The 14,143-nt window shown below is 63.0% G+C and overlaps 14 non-coding genes across 14 annotated transcripts; all 14 read left to right on the top strand.

Annotated features, from left to right (window-relative positions):
• The first annotated feature begins 502 nt into the window (after positions 1-502).
• On the top strand, positions 503-693 carry LOC148809311 (U2 spliceosomal RNA). The gene has a single exon (XR_016087578.1). It is a non-coding gene; the product is annotated as a U2 spliceosomal RNA (small nuclear RNA).
• Positions 694-1,478: 785 nt separating this feature from the next.
• On the top strand, positions 1,479-1,669 carry LOC148809310 (U2 spliceosomal RNA). Its single transcript, XR_016087577.1, has one exon. It is a non-coding gene; the product is annotated as a U2 spliceosomal RNA (small nuclear RNA).
• Positions 1,670-2,449: 780 nt separating this feature from the next.
• On the top strand, positions 2,450-2,640 carry LOC148809309 (U2 spliceosomal RNA). Its single transcript, XR_016087576.1, has one exon. It is a non-coding gene; the product is annotated as a U2 spliceosomal RNA (small nuclear RNA).
• Positions 2,641-3,425: 785 nt separating this feature from the next.
• Positions 3,426-3,616, top strand: LOC148809308 (U2 spliceosomal RNA). Its single transcript, XR_016087575.1, has one exon. It is a non-coding gene; the product is annotated as a U2 spliceosomal RNA (small nuclear RNA).
• A 785-nt stretch (positions 3,617-4,401) lies between these two features.
• Positions 4,402-4,592, top strand: LOC148809307 (U2 spliceosomal RNA). Its single transcript, XR_016087574.1, has one exon. It is a non-coding gene; the product is annotated as a U2 spliceosomal RNA (small nuclear RNA).
• Positions 4,593-5,377: 785 nt separating this feature from the next.
• Positions 5,378-5,568, top strand: LOC148809306 (U2 spliceosomal RNA). Its single transcript, XR_016087572.1, has one exon. It is a non-coding gene; the product is annotated as a U2 spliceosomal RNA (small nuclear RNA).
• Positions 5,569-6,353: 785 nt separating this feature from the next.
• Positions 6,354-6,544, top strand: LOC148809305 (U2 spliceosomal RNA). Its single transcript, XR_016087571.1, has one exon. It is a non-coding gene; the product is annotated as a U2 spliceosomal RNA (small nuclear RNA).
• A 785-nt stretch (positions 6,545-7,329) lies between these two features.
• Positions 7,330-7,520, top strand: LOC148809304 (U2 spliceosomal RNA). Its single transcript, XR_016087570.1, has one exon. It is a non-coding gene; the product is annotated as a U2 spliceosomal RNA (small nuclear RNA).
• Positions 7,521-8,305: 785 nt separating this feature from the next.
• LOC148809303 (U2 spliceosomal RNA) lies at positions 8,306-8,496 on the top strand. Its single transcript, XR_016087569.1, has one exon. It is a non-coding gene; the product is annotated as a U2 spliceosomal RNA (small nuclear RNA).
• A 785-nt stretch (positions 8,497-9,281) lies between these two features.
• LOC148809302 (U2 spliceosomal RNA) lies at positions 9,282-9,472 on the top strand. Its single transcript, XR_016087568.1, has one exon. It is a non-coding gene; the product is annotated as a U2 spliceosomal RNA (small nuclear RNA).
• Positions 9,473-10,257: 785 nt separating this feature from the next.
• Positions 10,258-10,448, top strand: LOC148809301 (U2 spliceosomal RNA). Its single transcript, XR_016087567.1, has one exon. It is a non-coding gene; the product is annotated as a U2 spliceosomal RNA (small nuclear RNA).
• Positions 10,449-11,235: 787 nt separating this feature from the next.
• LOC148809300 (U2 spliceosomal RNA) lies at positions 11,236-11,427 on the top strand. The gene has a single exon (XR_016087580.1). It is a non-coding gene; the product is annotated as a U2 spliceosomal RNA (small nuclear RNA).
• A 785-nt stretch (positions 11,428-12,212) lies between these two features.
• Positions 12,213-12,403, top strand: LOC148809299 (U2 spliceosomal RNA). The gene has a single exon (XR_016087566.1). It is a non-coding gene; the product is annotated as a U2 spliceosomal RNA (small nuclear RNA).
• A 785-nt stretch (positions 12,404-13,188) lies between these two features.
• LOC148809298 (U2 spliceosomal RNA) lies at positions 13,189-13,379 on the top strand. Its single transcript, XR_016087565.1, has one exon. It is a non-coding gene; the product is annotated as a U2 spliceosomal RNA (small nuclear RNA).
• The last annotated feature ends 764 nt before the right edge of the window (positions 13,380-14,143 follow it).

The following is a 14,143-nucleotide window of genomic DNA, read 5'->3' as shown; positions in this document are numbered from 1 at the left end:
TGTGTGTGTGTGTGTGTGTGTGTGTGTGTGTCCCCGTCCTTGCAGGCGGGCCCCTTTCGACAGCCGGCCGTTTTCCCTCCAAAAAACTTAGTATATACACCTTTTCTTTCTTTTTTTCGGCAGGCAGGCAGGTGTGTGTGTGTCCCCGTCCCTCCCGAGAGAGCGCTGCCCCTTGCCTCTGCCCGCAGGTGCCGACGGTCCGCTTTCGCTTGCAGCTCACTCGGCACGGCTGCTGCTGGTGGGAGGGGCCTAAGCTAAGGAGGCCGGCCGGCTGGCGCCCCCCGCGGCTGCGGTCGTTGTCGGGCCGTTGACAGGAGATCAAAGAGCAGGGCCCCCGCCCGGGACTGGCGGGCAGGCAGGCGAGCAAGCAGGCAGGCAAGAGAGGGGGAGAGCGGAGTCCGGGCGGCCGGCAGCCGCGTGCGGACCGGGCTCCAGAGGCGTCGGCCTGCGCCGCTGCGCGCCAGCCGGACGCCCGCGCGCCCGCCCAAGGCCGGCGTCGGGCATCGCTTCTCGGCCTTTTGGCTAAGATCAAGTGTAGTATCTGTTCTTATCAGTTTAATATCTGATACGTCCCCCATCGGGGGACCACATATTAAACGGATTTTTGGAACAGGGAGCTGGATCAGGAGCTTGCTCCGTCCTCTCCACGCATCGGCCCGGTATTGCAGCGCCTCCGGGAACGGTGCACTACCTTCTCTCAGCGGTGAAAAGACAGACGTAGCTAGCAAGCAAGCGAGGTGGACCGGAGCTCCTTCCTCTCCGGTCTCGTCTCTCGTCCATCTGTGTGTCTCTGTGTCTCTCTCTCTCCCCCTCCCCGTTCCCGTGCTCCCTCCGTGCACTTTCCCGCGCCTCGACTCTCTCGGCAAGCAGGCCGGCCCCCTTTTCGGCTCCCGTGCGTTTTCCCTCCAAAAAACTTAGTTTTTTCCTCCTTTTTCCAGGGAGGCAGGCGTGGCTTGTGTGTGTGTGTGTGTGTGTGTGTGTGTGTGTGTGTGTGTGTGTGTGTGTGTCCCCGTCCTTGCAGGCGGGCCCCTTTCGACAGCCGGCCGTTTTCCCTCCAAAAAACTTAGTATATACACCTTTTCTTTCTTTTTTTCGGCAGGCAGGCAGGTGTGTGTGTGTCCCCGTCCCTCCCGAGAGAGCGCTGCCCCTTGCCTCTGCCCGCAGGTGCCGACGGTCCGCTTTCGCTTGCAGCTCACTCGGCACGGCTGCTGCTGGTGGGAGGGGCCTAAGCTAAGGAGGCCGGCCGGCTGGCGCCCCCCGCGGCTGCGGTCGTTGTCGGGCCGTTGACAGGAGATCAAAGAGCAGGGCCCCCGCCCGGGACTGGCGGGCAGGCAGGCGAGCAAGCAGGCAGGCAAGAGAGGGGGAGAGCGGAGTCCGGGCGGCCGGCAGCCGCGTGCGGACCGGGCTCCAGAGGCGTCGGCCTGCGCCGCTGCGCGCCAGCCGGACGCCCGCGCGCCCGCCCAAGGCCGGCGTCGGGCATCGCTTCTCGGCCTTTTGGCTAAGATCAAGTGTAGTATCTGTTCTTATCAGTTTAATATCTGATACGTCCCCCATCGGGGGACCACATATTAAACGGATTTTTGGAACAGGGAGCTGGATCAGGAGCTTGCTCCGTCCTCTCCACGCATCGGCCCGGTATTGCAGCGCCTCCGGGAACGGTGCACTACCTTCTCTCAGCGGTGAAAAGACAGACGTAGCTAGCAAGCAAGCGAGGTGGACCGGAGCTCCTTCCTCTCCGGTCTCGTCTCTCGTCCATCTGTGTGTCTCTGTGTCTCTCTCTCTCCCCCTCCCCGTTCCCGTGCTCCCTCCGTGCACTTTCCCGCGCCTCGACTCTCTCGGCAAGCAGGCCGGCCCCCTTTTCGGCTCCCGTGCGTTTTCCCTCCAAAAAACTTAGTTTTTTCCTCCTTTTTCCAGGGAGGCAGGCGTGGCTTGTGTGTGTGTGTGTGTGTGTGTGTGTGTGTGTGTGTGTGTGTGTGTGTGTGTCCCCGTCCTTGCAGGCGGGCCCCTTTCGACAGCCGGCCGTTTTCCCTCCAAAAAACTTAGTATATACACCTTTTCTTTCTTTTTTTCGGCAGGCAGGCAGGTGTGTGTGTGTCCCCGTCCCTCCCGAGAGAGCGCTGCCCCTTGCCTCTGCCCGCAGGTGCCGACGGTCCGCTTTCGCTTGCAGCTCACTCGGCACGGCTGCTGCTGGTGGGAGGGGCCTAAGCTAAGGAGGCCGGCCGGCTGGCGCCCCCCGCGGCTGCGGTCGTTGTCGGGCCGTTGACAGGAGATCAAAGAGCCCCCGCCCGGGACTGGCGGGCAGGCAGGCGAGCAAGCAGGCAGGCAAGAGAGGGGGAGAGCGGAGTCCGGGCGGCCGGCAGCCGCGTGCGGACCGGGCTCCAGAGGCGTCGGCCTGCGCCGCTGCGCGCCAGCCGGACGCCCGCGCGCCCGCCCAAGGCCGGCGTCGGGCATCGCTTCTCGGCCTTTTGGCTAAGATCAAGTGTAGTATCTGTTCTTATCAGTTTAATATCTGATACGTCCCCCATCGGGGGACCACATATTAAACGGATTTTTGGAACAGGGAGCTGGATCAGGAGCTTGCTCCGTCCTCTCCACGCATCGGCCCGGTATTGCAGCGCCTCCGGGAACGGTGCACTACCTTCTCTCAGCGGTGAAAAGACAGACGTAGCTAGCAAGCAAGCGAGGTGGACCGGAGCTCCTTCCTCTCCGGTCTCGTCTCTCGTCCATCTGTGTGTCTCTGTGTCTCTCTCTCTCCCCCTCCCCGTTCCCGTGCTCCCTCCGTGCACTTTCCCGCGCCTCGACTCTCTCGGCAAGCAGGCCGGCCCCCTTTTCGGCTCCCGTGCGTTTTCCCTCCAAAAAACTTAGTTTTTTCCTCCTTTTTCCAGGGAGGCAGGCGTGGCTTGTGTGTGTGTGTGTGTGTGTGTGTGTGTGTGTGTGTGTGTGTGTGTGTGTGTCCCCGTCCTTGCAGGCGGGCCCCTTTCGACAGCCGGCCGTTTTCCCTCCAAAAAACTTAGTATATACACCTTTTCTTTCTTTTTTTCGGCAGGCAGGCAGGTGTGTGTGTGTCCCCGTCCCTCCCGAGAGAGCGCTGCCCCTTGCCTCTGCCCGCAGGTGCCGACGGTCCGCTTTCGCTTGCAGCTCACTCGGCACGGCTGCTGCTGGTGGGAGGGGCCTAAGCTAAGGAGGCCGGCCGGCTGGCGCCCCCCGCGGCTGCGGTCGTTGTCGGGCCGTTGACAGGAGATCAAAGAGCAGGGCCCCCGCCCGGGACTGGCGGGCAGGCAGGCGAGCAAGCAGGCAGGCAAGAGAGGGGGAGAGCGGAGTCCGGGCGGCCGGCAGCCGCGTGCGGACCGGGCTCCAGAGGCGTCGGCCTGCGCCGCTGCGCGCCAGCCGGACGCCCGCGCGCCCGCCCAAGGCCGGCGTCGGGCATCGCTTCTCGGCCTTTTGGCTAAGATCAAGTGTAGTATCTGTTCTTATCAGTTTAATATCTGATACGTCCCCCATCGGGGGACCACATATTAAACGGATTTTTGGAACAGGGAGCTGGATCAGGAGCTTGCTCCGTCCTCTCCACGCATCGGCCCGGTATTGCAGCGCCTCCGGGAACGGTGCACTACCTTCTCTCAGCGGTGAAAAGACAGACGTAGCTAGCAAGCAAGCGAGGTGGACCGGAGCTCCTTCCTCTCCGGTCTCGTCTCTCGTCCATCTGTGTGTCTCTGTGTCTCTCTCTCTCCCCCTCCCCGTTCCCGTGCTCCCTCCGTGCACTTTCCCGCGCCTCGACTCTCTCGGCAAGCAGGCCGGCCCCCTTTTCGGCTCCCGTGCGTTTTCCCTCCAAAAAACTTAGTTTTTTCCTCCTTTTTCCAGGGAGGCAGGCGTGGCTTGTGTGTGTGTGTGTGTGTGTGTGTGTGTGTGTGTGTGTGTGTGTGTGTGTGTCCCCGTCCTTGCAGGCGGGCCCCTTTCGACAGCCGGCCGTTTTCCCTCCAAAAAACTTAGTATATACACCTTTTCTTTCTTTTTTTCGGCAGGCAGGCAGGTGTGTGTGTGTCCCCGTCCCTCCCGAGAGAGCGCTGCCCCTTGCCTCTGCCCGCAGGTGCCGACGGTCCGCTTTCGCTTGCAGCTCACTCGGCACGGCTGCTGCTGGTGGGAGGGGCCTAAGCTAAGGAGGCCGGCCGGCTGGCGCCCCCCGCGGCTGCGGTCGTTGTCGGGCCGTTGACAGGAGATCAAAGAGCAGGGCCCCCGCCCGGGACTGGCGGGCAGGCAGGCGAGCAAGCAGGCAGGCAAGAGAGGGGGAGAGCGGAGTCCGGGCGGCCGGCAGCCGCGTGCGGACCGGGCTCCAGAGGCGTCGGCCTGCGCCGCTGCGCGCCAGCCGGACGCCCGCGCGCCCGCCCAAGGCCGGCGTCGGGCATCGCTTCTCGGCCTTTTGGCTAAGATCAAGTGTAGTATCTGTTCTTATCAGTTTAATATCTGATACGTCCCCCATCGGGGGACCACATATTAAACGGATTTTTGGAACAGGGAGCTGGATCAGGAGCTTGCTCCGTCCTCTCCACGCATCGGCCCGGTATTGCAGCGCCTCCGGGAACGGTGCACTACCTTCTCTCAGCGGTGAAAAGACAGACGTAGCTAGCAAGCAAGCGAGGTGGACCGGAGCTCCTTCCTCTCCGGTCTCGTCTCTCGTCCATCTGTGTGTCTCTGTGTCTCTCTCTCTCCCCCTCCCCGTTCCCGTGCTCCCTCCGTGCACTTTCCCGCGCCTCGACTCTCTCGGCAAGCAGGCCGGCCCCCTTTTCGGCTCCCGTGCGTTTTCCCTCCAAAAAACTTAGTTTTTTCCTCCTTTTTCCAGGGAGGCAGGCGTGGCTTGTGTGTGTGTGTGTGTGTGTGTGTGTGTGTGTGTGTGTGTGTGTGTGTGTGTCCCCGTCCTTGCAGGCGGGCCCCTTTCGACAGCCGGCCGTTTTCCCTCCAAAAAACTTAGTATATACACCTTTTCTTTCTTTTTTTCGGCAGGCAGGCAGGTGTGTGTGTGTCCCCGTCCCTCCCGAGAGAGCGCTGCCCCTTGCCTCTGCCCGCAGGTGCCGACGGTCCGCTTTCGCTTGCAGCTCACTCGGCACGGCTGCTGCTGGTGGGAGGGGCCTAAGCTAAGGAGGCCGGCCGGCTGGCGCCCCCCGCGGCTGCGGTCGTTGTCGGGCCGTTGACAGGAGATCAAAGAGCAGGGCCCCCGCCCGGGACTGGCGGGCAGGCAGGCGAGCAAGCAGGCAGGCAAGAGAGGGGGAGAGCGGAGTCCGGGCGGCCGGCAGCCGCGTGCGGACCGGGCTCCAGAGGCGTCGGCCTGCGCCGCTGCGCGCCAGCCGGACGCCCGCGCGCCCGCCCAAGGCCGGCGTCGGGCATCGCTTCTCGGCCTTTTGGCTAAGATCAAGTGTAGTATCTGTTCTTATCAGTTTAATATCTGATACGTCCCCCATCGGGGGACCACATATTAAACGGATTTTTGGAACAGGGAGCTGGATCAGGAGCTTGCTCCGTCCTCTCCACGCATCGGCCCGGTATTGCAGCGCCTCCGGGAACGGTGCACTACCTTCTCTCAGCGGTGAAAAGACAGACGTAGCTAGCAAGCAAGCGAGGTGGACCGGAGCTCCTTCCTCTCCGGTCTCGTCTCTCGTCCATCTGTGTGTCTCTGTGTCTCTCTCTCTCCCCCTCCCCGTTCCCGTGCTCCCTCCGTGCACTTTCCCGCGCCTCGACTCTCTCGGCAAGCAGGCCGGCCCCCTTTTCGGCTCCCGTGCGTTTTCCCTCCAAAAAACTTAGTTTTTTCCTCCTTTTTCCAGGGAGGCAGGCGTGGCTTGTGTGTGTGTGTGTGTGTGTGTGTGTGTGTGTGTGTGTGTGTGTGTGTGTGTCCCCGTCCTTGCAGGCGGGCCCCTTTCGACAGCCGGCCGTTTTCCCTCCAAAAAACTTAGTATATACACCTTTTCTTTCTTTTTTTCGGCAGGCAGGCAGGTGTGTGTGTGTCCCCGTCCCTCCCGAGAGAGCGCTGCCCCTTGCCTCTGCCCGCAGGTGCCGACGGTCCGCTTTCGCTTGCAGCTCACTCGGCACGGCTGCTGCTGGTGGGAGGGGCCTAAGCTAAGGAGGCCGGCCGGCTGGCGCCCCCCGCGGCTGCGGTCGTTGTCGGGCCGTTGACAGGAGATCAAAGAGCAGGGCCCCCGCCCGGGACTGGCGGGCAGGCAGGCGAGCAAGCAGGCAGGCAAGAGAGGGGGAGAGCGGAGTCCGGGCGGCCGGCAGCCGCGTGCGGACCGGGCTCCAGAGGCGTCGGCCTGCGCCGCTGCGCGCCAGCCGGACGCCCGCGCGCCCGCCCAAGGCCGGCGTCGGGCATCGCTTCTCGGCCTTTTGGCTAAGATCAAGTGTAGTATCTGTTCTTATCAGTTTAATATCTGATACGTCCCCCATCGGGGGACCACATATTAAACGGATTTTTGGAACAGGGAGCTGGATCAGGAGCTTGCTCCGTCCTCTCCACGCATCGGCCCGGTATTGCAGCGCCTCCGGGAACGGTGCACTACCTTCTCTCAGCGGTGAAAAGACAGACGTAGCTAGCAAGCAAGCGAGGTGGACCGGAGCTCCTTCCTCTCCGGTCTCGTCTCTCGTCCATCTGTGTGTCTCTGTGTCTCTCTCTCTCCCCCTCCCCGTTCCCGTGCTCCCTCCGTGCACTTTCCCGCGCCTCGACTCTCTCGGCAAGCAGGCCGGCCCCCTTTTCGGCTCCCGTGCGTTTTCCCTCCAAAAAACTTAGTTTTTTCCTCCTTTTTCCAGGGAGGCAGGCGTGGCTTGTGTGTGTGTGTGTGTGTGTGTGTGTGTGTGTGTGTGTGTGTGTGTGTGTGTCCCCGTCCTTGCAGGCGGGCCCCTTTCGACAGCCGGCCGTTTTCCCTCCAAAAAACTTAGTATATACACCTTTTCTTTCTTTTTTTCGGCAGGCAGGCAGGTGTGTGTGTGTCCCCGTCCCTCCCGAGAGAGCGCTGCCCCTTGCCTCTGCCCGCAGGTGCCGACGGTCCGCTTTCGCTTGCAGCTCACTCGGCACGGCTGCTGCTGGTGGGAGGGGCCTAAGCTAAGGAGGCCGGCCGGCTGGCGCCCCCCGCGGCTGCGGTCGTTGTCGGGCCGTTGACAGGAGATCAAAGAGCAGGGCCCCCGCCCGGGACTGGCGGGCAGGCAGGCGAGCAAGCAGGCAGGCAAGAGAGGGGGAGAGCGGAGTCCGGGCGGCCGGCAGCCGCGTGCGGACCGGGCTCCAGAGGCGTCGGCCTGCGCCGCTGCGCGCCAGCCGGACGCCCGCGCGCCCGCCCAAGGCCGGCGTCGGGCATCGCTTCTCGGCCTTTTGGCTAAGATCAAGTGTAGTATCTGTTCTTATCAGTTTAATATCTGATACGTCCCCCATCGGGGGACCACATATTAAACGGATTTTTGGAACAGGGAGCTGGATCAGGAGCTTGCTCCGTCCTCTCCACGCATCGGCCCGGTATTGCAGCGCCTCCGGGAACGGTGCACTACCTTCTCTCAGCGGTGAAAAGACAGACGTAGCTAGCAAGCAAGCGAGGTGGACCGGAGCTCCTTCCTCTCCGGTCTCGTCTCTCGTCCATCTGTGTGTCTCTGTGTCTCTCTCTCTCCCCCTCCCCGTTCCCGTGCTCCCTCCGTGCACTTTCCCGCGCCTCGACTCTCTCGGCAAGCAGGCCGGCCCCCTTTTCGGCTCCCGTGCGTTTTCCCTCCAAAAAACTTAGTTTTTTCCTCCTTTTTCCAGGGAGGCAGGCGTGGCTTGTGTGTGTGTGTGTGTGTGTGTGTGTGTGTGTGTGTGTGTGTGTGTGTGTGTCCCCGTCCTTGCAGGCGGGCCCCTTTCGACAGCCGGCCGTTTTCCCTCCAAAAAACTTAGTATATACACCTTTTCTTTCTTTTTTTCGGCAGGCAGGCAGGTGTGTGTGTGTCCCCGTCCCTCCCGAGAGAGCGCTGCCCCTTGCCTCTGCCCGCAGGTGCCGACGGTCCGCTTTCGCTTGCAGCTCACTCGGCACGGCTGCTGCTGGTGGGAGGGGCCTAAGCTAAGGAGGCCGGCCGGCTGGCGCCCCCCGCGGCTGCGGTCGTTGTCGGGCCGTTGACAGGAGATCAAAGAGCAGGGCCCCCGCCCGGGACTGGCGGGCAGGCAGGCGAGCAAGCAGGCAGGCAAGAGAGGGGGAGAGCGGAGTCCGGGCGGCCGGCAGCCGCGTGCGGACCGGGCTCCAGAGGCGTCGGCCTGCGCCGCTGCGCGCCAGCCGGACGCCCGCGCGCCCGCCCAAGGCCGGCGTCGGGCATCGCTTCTCGGCCTTTTGGCTAAGATCAAGTGTAGTATCTGTTCTTATCAGTTTAATATCTGATACGTCCCCCATCGGGGGACCACATATTAAACGGATTTTTGGAACAGGGAGCTGGATCAGGAGCTTGCTCCGTCCTCTCCACGCATCGGCCCGGTATTGCAGCGCCTCCGGGAACGGTGCACTACCTTCTCTCAGCGGTGAAAAGACAGACGTAGCTAGCAAGCAAGCGAGGTGGACCGGAGCTCCTTCCTCTCCGGTCTCGTCTCTCGTCCATCTGTGTGTCTCTGTGTCTCTCTCTCTCCCCCTCCCCGTTCCCGTGCTCCCTCCGTGCACTTTCCCGCGCCTCGACTCTCTCGGCAAGCAGGCCGGCCCCCTTTTCGGCTCCCGTGCGTTTTCCCTCCAAAAAACTTAGTTTTTTCCTCCTTTTTCCAGGGAGGCAGGCGTGGCTTGTGTGTGTGTGTGTGTGTGTGTGTGTGTGTGTGTGTGTGTGTGTGTGTGTGTCCCCGTCCTTGCAGGCGGGCCCCTTTCGACAGCCGGCCGTTTTCCCTCCAAAAAACTTAGTATATACACCTTTTCTTTCTTTTTTTCGGCAGGCAGGCAGGTGTGTGTGTGTCCCCGTCCCTCCCGAGAGAGCGCTGCCCCTTGCCTCTGCCCGCAGGTGCCGACGGTCCGCTTTCGCTTGCAGCTCACTCGGCACGGCTGCTGCTGGTGGGAGGGGCCTAAGCTAAGGAGGCCGGCCGGCTGGCGCCCCCCGCGGCTGCGGTCGTTGTCGGGCCGTTGACAGGAGATCAAAGAGCAGGGCCCCCGCCCGGGACTGGCGGGCAGGCAGGCGAGCAAGCAGGCAGGCAAGAGAGGGGGAGAGCGGAGTCCGGGCGGCCGGCAGCCGCGTGCGGACCGGGCTCCAGAGGCGTCGGCCTGCGCCGCTGCGCGCCAGCCGGACGCCCGCGCGCCCGCCCAAGGCCGGCGTCGGGCATCGCTTCTCGGCCTTTTGGCTAAGATCAAGTGTAGTATCTGTTCTTATCAGTTTAATATCTGATACGTCCCCCATCGGGGGACCACATATTAAACGGATTTTTGGAACAGGGAGCTGGATCAGGAGCTTGCTCCGTCCTCTCCACGCATCGGCCCGGTATTGCAGCGCCTCCGGGAACGGTGCACTACCTTCTCTCAGCGGTGAAAAGACAGACGTAGCTAGCAAGCAAGCGAGGTGGACCGGAGCTCCTTCCTCTCCGGTCTCGTCTCTCGTCCATCTGTGTGTCTCTGTGTCTCTCTCTCTCCCCCTCCCCGTTCCCGTGCTCCCTCCGTGCACTTTCCCGCGCCTCGACTCTCTCGGCAAGCAGGCCGGCCCCCTTTTCGGCTCCCGTGCGTTTTCCCTCCAAAAAACTTAGTTTTTTCCTCCTTTTTCCAGGGAGGCAGGCGTGGCTTGTGTGTGTGTGTGTGTGTGTGTGTGTGTGTGTGTGTGTGTGTGTGTGTGTGTCCCCGTCCTTGCAGGCGGGCCCCTTTCGACAGCCGGCCGTTTTCCCTCCAAAAAACTTAGTATATACACCTTTTCTTTCTTTTTTTCGGCAGGCAGGCAGGTGTGTGTGTGTCCCCGTCCCTCCCGAGAGAGCGCTGCCCCTTGCCTCTGCCCGCAGGTGCCGACGGTCCGCTTTCGCTTGCAGCTCACTCGGCACGGCTGCTGCTGGTGGGAGGGGCCTAAGCTAAGGAGGCCGGCCGGCTGGCGCCCCCCGCGGCTGCGGTCGTTGTCGGGCCGTTGACAGGAGATCAAAGAGCAGGGCCCCCGCCCGGGACTGGCGGGCAGGCAGGCGAGCAAGCAGGCAGGCAAGAGAGGGGGAGAGCGGAGTCCGGGCGGCCGGCAGCCGCGTGCGGACCGGGCTCCAGAGGCGTCGGCCTGCGCCGCTGCGCGCCAGCCGGACGCCCGCGCGCCCGCCCAAGGCCGGCGTCGGGCATCGCTTCTCGGCCTTTTGGCTAAGATCAAGTGTAGTATCTGTTCTTATCAGTTTAATATCTGATACGTCCCCCATCGGGGGACCACATATTAAACGGATTTTTGGAACAGGGAGCTGGATCAGGAGCTTGCTCCGTCCTCTCCACGCATCGGCCCGGTATTGCAGCGCCTCCGGGAACGGTGCACTACCTTCTCTCAGCGGTGAAAAGACAGACGTAGCTAGCAAGCAAGCGAGGTGGACCGGAGCTCCTTCCTCTCCGGTCTCGTCTCTCGTCCATCTGTGTGTCTCTGTGTCTCTCTCTCTCCCCCTCCCCGTTCCCGTGCTCCCTCCGTGCACTTTCCCGCGCCTCGACTCTCTCGGCAAGCAGGCCGGCCCCCTTTTCGGCTCCCGTGCGTTTTCCCTCCAAAAAACTTAGTTTTTTCCTCCTTTTTCCAGGGAGGCAGGCGTGGCTTGTGTGTGTGTGTGTGTGTGTGTGTGTGTGTGTGTGTGTGTGTGTGTGTGTGTGTCCCCGTCCTTGCAGGCGGGCCCCTTTCGACAGCCGGCCGTTTTCCCTCCAAAAAACTTAGTATATACACCTTTTCTTTCTTTTTTTCGGCAGGCAGGCAGGTGTGTGTGTGTCCCCGTCCCTCCCGAGAGAGCGCTGCCCCTTGCCTCTGCCCGCAGGTGCCGACGGTCCGCTTTCGCTTGCAGCTCACTCGGCACGGCTGCTGCTGGTGGGAGGGGCCTAAGCTAAGGAGGCCGGCCGGCTGGCGCCCCCCGCGGCTGCGGTCGTTGTCGGGCCGTTGACAGGAGATCAAAGAGCAGGGCCCCCGCCCGGGACTGGCGGGCAGGCAGGCGAGCAAGCAGGCAGGCAAGAGAGGGGGAGAGCGGAGTCCGGGCGGCCGGCAGCCGCGTGCGGACCGGGCTCCAGAGGCGTCGGCCTGCGCCGCTGCGCGCCAGCCGGACGCCCGCGCGCCCGCCCAAGGCCGGCGTCGGGCATCGCTTCTCGGCCTTTTGGCTAAGATCAAGTGTAGTATCTGTTCTTATCAGTTTAAATATCTGATACGTCCCCCATCGGGGGACCACATATTAAACGGATTTTTGGAACAGGGAGCTGGATCAGGAGCTTGCTCCGTCCTCTCCACGCATCGGCCCGGTATTGCAGCGCCTCCGGGAACGGTGCACTACCTTCTCTCAGCGGTGAAAAGACAGACGTAGCTAGCAAGCAAGCGAGGTGGACCGGAGCTCCTTCCTCTCCGGTCTCGTCTCTCGTCCATCTGTGTGTCTCTGTGTCTCTCTCTCTCCCCCTCCCCGTTCCCGTGCTCCCTCCGTGCACTTTCCCGCGCCTCGACTCTCTCGGCAAGCAGGCCGGCCCCCTTTTCGGCTCCCGTGCGTTTTCCCTCCAAAAAACTTAGTTTTTTCCTCCTTTTTCCAGGGAGGCAGGCGTGGCTTGTGTGTGTGTGTGTGTGTGTGTGTGTGTGTGTGTGTGTGTGTGTGTGTGTGTCCCCGTCCTTGCAGGCGGGCCCCTTTCGACAGCCGGCCGTTTTCCCTCCAAAAAACTTAGTATATACACCTTTTCTTTCTTTTTTTCGGCAGGCAGGCAGGTGTGTGTGTGTCCCCGTCCCTCCCGAGAGAGCGCTGCCCCTTGCCTCTGCCCGCAGGTGCCGACGGTCCGCTTTCGCTTGCAGCTCACTCGGCACGGCTGCTGCTGGTGGGAGGGGCCTAAGCTAAGGAGGCCGGCCGGCTGGCGCCCCCCGCGGCTGCGGTCGTTGTCGGGCCGTTGACAGGAGATCAAAGAGCAGGGCCCCCGCCCGGGACTGGCGGGCAGGCAGGCGAGCAAGCAGGCAGGCAAGAGAGGGGGAGAGCGGAGTCCGGGCGGCCGGCAGCCGCGTGCGGACCGGGCTCCAGAGGCGTCGGCCTGCGCCGCTGCGCGCCAGCCGGACGCCCGCGCGCCCGCCCAAGGCCGGCGTCGGGCATCGCTTCTCGGCCTTTTGGCTAAGATCAAGTGTAGTATCTGTTCTTATCAGTTTAATATCTGATACGTCCCCCATCGGGGGACCACATATTAAACGGATTTTTGGAACAGGGAGCTGGATCAGGAGCTTGCTCCGTCCTCTCCACGCATCGGCCCGGTATTGCAGCGCCTCCGGGAACGGTGCACTACCTTCTCTCAGCGGTGAAAAGACAGACGTAGCTAGCAAGCAAGCGAGGTGGACCGGAGCTCCTTCCTCTCCGGTCTCGTCTCTCGTCCATCTGTGTGTCTCTGTGTCTCTCTCTCTCCCCCTCCCCGTTCCCGTGCTCCCTCCGTGCACTTTCCCGCGCCTCGACTCTCTCGGCAAGCAGGCCGGCCCCCTTTTCGGCTCCCGTGCGTTTTCCCTCCAAAAAACTTAGTTTTTTCCTCCTTTTTCCAGGGAGGCAGGCGTGGCTTGTGTGTGTGTGTGTGTGTGTGTGTGTGTGTGTGTGTGTGTGTGTGTGTGTGTCCCCGTCCTTGCAGGCGGGCCCCTTTCGACAGCCGGCCGTTTTCCCTCCAAAAAACTTAGTATATACACCTTTTCTTTCTTTTTTTCGGCAGGCAGGCAGGTGTGTGTGTGTCCCCGTCCCTCCCGAGAGAGCGCTGCCCCTTGCCTCTGCCCGCAGGTGCCGACGGTCCGCTTTCGCTTGCAGCTCACTCGGCACGGCTGCTGCTGGTGGGAGGGGCCTAAGCTAAGGAGGCCGGCCGGCTGGCGCCCCCCGCGGCTGCGGTCGTTGTCGGGCCGTTGACAGGAGATCAAAGAGCAGGGCCCCCGCCCGGGACTGGCGGGCAGGCAGGCGAGCAAGCAGGCAGGCAAGAGAGGGGGAGAGCGGAGTCCGGGCGGCCGGCAGCCGCGTGCGGACCGGGCTCCAGAGGCGTCGGCCTGCGCCGCTGCGCGCCAGCCGGACGCCCGCGCGCCCGCCCAAGGCCGGCGTCGGGCATCGCTTCTCGGCCTTTTGGCTAAGATCAAGTGTAGTATCTGTTCTTATCAGTTTAATATCTGATACGTCCCCCATCGGGGGACCACATATTAAACGGATTTTTGGAACAGGGAGCTGGATCAGGAGCTTGCTCCGTCCTCTCCACGCATCGGCCCGGTATTGCAGCGCCTCCGGGAACGGTGCACTACCTTCTCTCAGCGGTGAAAAGACAGACGTAGCTAGCAAGCAAGCGAGGTGGACCGGAGCTCCTTCCTCTCCGGTCTCGTCTCTCGTCCATCTGTGTGTCTCTGTGTCTCTCTCTCTCCCCCTCCCCGTTCCCGTGCTCCCTCCGTGCACTTTCCCGCGCCTCGACTCTCTCGGCAAGCAGGCCGGCCCCCTTTTCGGCTCCCGTGCGTTTTCCCTCCAAAAAACTTAGTTTTTTCCTCCTTTTTCCAGGGAGGCAGGCGTGGCTTGTGTGTGTGTGTGTGTGTGTGTGTGTGTGTGTGTGTGTGTGTGTGTGTGTGTGCCCCGTCCTTGCAGGCGGGCCCCTTTCGACAGCCGGCCGTTTTCCCTCCAAAAAACTTAGTATATACACCTTTTCTTTCTTTTTTTCGGCAGGCAGGCAGGTGTGTGTGTGTCCCCGTCCCTCCCGAGAGAGCGCTGCCCCTTGCCTCTGCCCGCAGGTGCCGACGGTCCGCTTTCGCTTGCAGCTCACTCGGCACGGCTGCTGCTGGTGGGAGGGGCCTAAGCTAAGGAGGCCGGCCGGCTGGCGCCCCCCGCGGCTGCGGTCGTTGTCGGGCCGTTGACAGGAGATCAAAGAGCAGGGCCCCCGCCCGGGACTGGCGGGCAGGCAGGCGAGCAAGCAGGCAGGCAAGAGAGGGGGAGAGCGGAGTCCGGGCGGCCGGCAGCCGCGTGCGGACCGGGCTCCAGAGGCGTCGGCCTGCGCCGCTGCGCGCCAGCCGGACGCCCGCGCGC

This window comes from Atractosteus spatula, unplaced genomic scaffold (assembly GCF_055471065.1).
Source record: "Atractosteus spatula isolate fAtrSpa1 unplaced genomic scaffold, fAtrSpa1.hap1 Scaffold_149, whole genome shotgun sequence".
NCBI lineage: Eukaryota > Metazoa > Chordata > Actinopteri > Semionotiformes > Lepisosteidae > Atractosteus > Atractosteus spatula.
Note: the sequence above shows the minus strand (reverse complement) of the source record. Positions and strands in the feature narration are given on the sequence as shown.